Source organism: Myotis davidii, unplaced genomic scaffold, assembly GCF_000327345.1.
Source record: "Myotis davidii unplaced genomic scaffold, ASM32734v1 scaffold674, whole genome shotgun sequence".
Taxonomy (NCBI): Eukaryota; Metazoa; Chordata; class Mammalia; order Chiroptera; family Vespertilionidae; genus Myotis; species Myotis davidii.
Window position 1 is genome coordinate 2583884 of NW_006286674.1, and position 4561 is coordinate 2588444.

The 4561-nt window shown below is 42.8% G+C and overlaps 1 pseudogene; it reads right to left on the reverse strand.

Moving 5' to 3' along the window:
- Positions 1–262: 262 nt before the first annotated feature.
- LOC107182206 lies at positions 263–1471 on the reverse strand (annotated as a pseudogene).
- Positions 1472–4561: the final 3090 nt, after the last annotated feature.

Consider the following 4561-nt stretch of genomic DNA (forward strand, 5'->3'; position numbering starts at 1 on the left):
TCCCCCAAGGGCTGCCGGGCTGCCAGAGGGATGTCTGATTGCCATCTTAAGCCCAATCCCCCGGGGAGCGGGCCTAAGCCAGCAGGTGGTCATCTCCTGAGGGGTCCCAGACTGTGAGAGGGCACAGGCTGGGCTGAGGGACCCCCCCTCCCCCCGAGTGCACAAATTTTTGTGCACTGGGCCTCTAGTTTCATATAAATGGAATCATACATTTATATGTGTGACTGGCATTTTTCTTTTTCTTTTTTGGTACAATGAACTTTATTGATGGTGCATGACAAGGTAGGACTCCCTAAGCCCCTCCCCTTATTCAGCGGATCTGGCACGGACACTGGAGGTCAGGGGATTCTCCATGTGTTGGGGGATTGATTTGGGGCAAGGACTCCCCAGCAGCTGAGGGCCTCTCTTCCTCTCGCTGAGGGTGGTGGTCCAGGGGGCTCTTATTCCTTGGAGATCATGTAGACCATAAGGTCCACCACCTTGTTGCCGTAGCCAGATTCATTGTCATACCAGAAAATGAGCTTGACAAAGTGGTCATTGAGGGCAATGCCAGCTCCAGCATCGAAGATGGAGGAGTGGGTGTCACTGTTAAAGTCTCAGGAGACGACTTAGTTTTCACTGTAGCCCAAGATGCATTTGAGGGGGGCCTTCTGATACCTGCTACCTTCTTGATGTCATCATATTTGGCAACTTTCTCCAGGTGGCAGGTCAGATCCACAACCAACACATTGGTGGTGGTGACATGGAGGACCATGCCAGTGAGTTTCCCATTCAACTCAGGGATGACCGTGCTCACAACCTTAATAGCACTTGTAGAAATAGGGATGATATTCCTGGCAGTCCATCAGTCATCATGCCACAGCATCCCAGAGGGGCCATCCACGGTCTTCTGGGTGGCAGTGATGACATGGACTGCGGCCATGAGCCCCTCTACAATGCCAAAGTTGTCATGGATGACCTTGGCCAGGAGGGGCCAAGCAGTGGTCATGCAGGAAGCATTCATAGTTGACAGTCTTGAGACAGTTGTCATACTTTTCAAGATTCACACCCGTCACAAACATCTGCAGAAGGGGCAGAGATGATGACCCTCTTACCTCCCCCCTTCAAGTAAGCTCCAGCCTCCTCCATGATAGTGAAGACAGCAATGGACTCCACTACATACTTAGCACCAGCATCACCCCATTTGGTATTTGTGGGATCTCACTCCTGGAAGATGGAGATGGACTTTCCATTGATGACAAGCTTCCCATTCTCAGCCTTGACTGTGCCTTTGAACTTGCCATGAGTAGAATCATACTAGGAAATGTAGACCATGTAGTTGAGGTCAATGAAGAGGTCATTGATGGTGACAATATCCACTTTGCCAGAGTTAAAAGCAGCCCTGGTGACCAGGCGCTCAGTAGGGCCATATCTCTTCACTCTGACCACCATCCTGTCTCAAGAGTTACGGCTGACCCTGTGCAGGAAGATGTGGCTGTCTGTTGAACAGGAGGAGCAGAGAGCTGTGATTGGCGTTTTTCTTTCTTTTTTAAAAAAATCTTCATTTGAGGATATTTTTTCCACTGCTTTTTAGAGAGAGGAAGAGAAGGAGGAATCGGGGGGAGAGAGAAACATTGATGTGAGAGAGAGACATCGATTGGTTGCCTCCCATGTGAGTCAGGGATGAACCTGCAACCCTGGTACAGGCCCTTGGCTGGGAATTGAACTCATGACCCTTCAGTGCTTGGGCCGATGCTCTAACCACTTAAAACACCAGCCAGGGCTGGCAGTTTTCAATAAGCATAATGTTTTCAAGATTCATCCATTTATTAGTAATTCTTTTTTTGGTACTGAATAATGCTTCCTTGTATGCATATACTGCATTTTATTAACTCATTCATCAGTTGAGAGATATTTGGGTTGTTTCTGATATTGACGATTGTGTATAATACTGCTATGAACATTTGTGGATAAGTTTTTGTGTGGACATAATGTTTTTATTTCTCTTGGGCATATACTTAAGAGAGTAATTGCTGGGTCATATGGTAACTATATTTAACTGTTTGAGGAACTCCCAGATTGTTCTGCATTTTATATACCCACCAGCAATATACTAGTATAGTTCTGATTTCTTTACATCCTTTCCAGAACTTGGTATCATCTGACTATGATTACAGCCATCATGGTGGGTTTAAAGTGGTACTTCATTGTGTTGTTGTTGTTTTTTTTTTGTTGTTAATCCTCACCCGAGGATATTTTTCCATTGAATTTTACAGAGAGTGGGAGGGAGGGAGGGAGACAGAGAAACATCGATGTGAGAGAAATACAGCGATTGGTTGCCTCCCACATGGGCTCTGATCAGGGATGGAGATCAAGCCAGCAACCGAGGTACATGCCTTGATGGGAATCGACCCGGGACCCTTCAGTCGAGGGCTGATGCTCTTACCACTGACCCAAACTGGCTAGGGCTGATGGCAGCACTTTTCATTATCTGGATAGAAGGCTTTCTTATGTTTCTAAAGTATTTCAGCTCTGAATGGCCAGGAGAGTTGAGGTTTAGGAGATATTTAAAAATAATGAAAACCTTCTGCATAATTGATATATGACCTTTTGAATTATAAATTTTATTGCAGAATTTAGTTAATGCTTGTAACAAAGATATTTTGGTTCTTCAGTTTTATCCTAAGAAGAATAATAGCAATATTCTTTTTTAGTGATGCAAGATTACAAATGTTGCAATGGTACTTATTTACTCATTTATAGTATAGATCAGCGGTTCTCAACCTGTGGGTCGCGACCCCTTTGGGGGTGGAACAACCCTTTTGCAGGGGTTGTGTCAGACCGTCGGAAAACACATATATAATTACGTATATTTTTAAAAATATATTTTATTGATTTTTTACAGAGAGAAAGGGAGAGGGATAGAGAGTTAGAAACGTCGATGAGAGAGAAACATCGATCAGATGCCTCCTGCACATATACCACTGGGGATGTGCCTGCAACCAAAGTACATGACCTTGAATGGAATCGAACATGGGACCTTCATTTTACCCCCTCTTTCTTAGTTGTTTGACTTTATTATCCAAATTGAGAACCTAGTTCTTTTTTTATCTATCCTAATTGTTACTTTTTTAGGTAAAATGTTGATCATCCCTACATTCAACTTCTGATAGTCCAGAGGTTACTGATTTATTTTGTAGATTTTTAAAAATCCTCACTGAGCATATGTTTATTGATTTCAGAGAGAGGGAGAAACATCAATCAGTTGCCTCCCATTCCCAACTGGACTGGGGATTGAACCCACAACATAGGTATGTATCCTGGACCTGAAATTGAACACACAGCCTTTTTGGTGTATGGAATGACGCTTCAACCAACTGGGCTACCTGACCAGGGCTATTTTGTAGGTTTTTATACCCTTTAATTGAACAACAGCAGTAACTCCTTTCTTATTTCAGTTAGCTTTTGGTCATTTGGCCAGTGTGGTTTGCAGATTCTGATTCATTAAGTACTGGGGCTGTTGGGTGGTCAGCCATTTGGAATTTTATAAGAGTACCTTGGTGACTGTGGTTAACCCTGGCTGAGAAATGTTGTTAATTAGCAATCCTCAAATCTGGATGATAATTAGAATCATCTCAGGAATTGAAAAGCAGTAAGAACAAAACAAACAAACTCTCCCAAGCCTACTCTAACCTCTTGAATGAGACTTACTCAGGGAATGAGGCCCAGGAATTTGTATTTTTGAAAAATACCCACAGCCGTAACCGGTTTGGCTCAGTGGATAGAGCGTCGGCCTGTGGACTCAAGAGTCCCAGGTTCGATTCTGGTCAAGGGCATGTCCCTTGGTTGCGGTCACATACTCAGTAGGGGGTGTGCAGGAGGCAGCTGATGGATGTTTCTCTCTCATCGATGTTTCTAACTCTCTATCCCTCTTCCTTCCTCTCTGTAAAAAATCAATGAAATATATTTAAAAAAAAGAAGAAAAATACCCACATGATTCTGATAATACCAAGGTTTGAGAACTATTGCTTTCATGTTCTAAAATCTATTCTTATGTTAAATCAGGACATTAGAAAGTGCCTTGCACTTGGAGTGTATCATATCCTTTTTCTATTCCCATTGAATTGCTTTTAGTACACTACTAGGAATAATCTAATGCTTGCTGAATACTTACTGTATTTGAGTCAGTGTATCTTACTTGGGAGGGCCCAGAAAGGTGTGTCTTGTCTGAAACTACTTTGTAGTAGGTGGTAGAAGAAGGATATAAACCCAGGTCTTTCTGTATTCAGAGCCTTCATTCTTATTGTGGATGTTAGACTACCTTTATGGAATTGCTTTTGTTAAGAACTTAGCCATCAGTGTATGTGCAGAGGTTATATTTTTGAAGGTCCTAACAAGTGGTCAGTTTACCATGAGGACTTTGTTCTCTATGAGACTCCTGGGAGAACTTTCTCTTAAGCTTTTGTAGAAACTGTTTGCTATGATTACAGTATTTGCATTTCCTAGTTTGAACTTTGCTGTTAAGAAATTTACAGTCAGATTTCTGGTAAACGGTTAGCAAGTATTTCGTATTTTTTTCTGC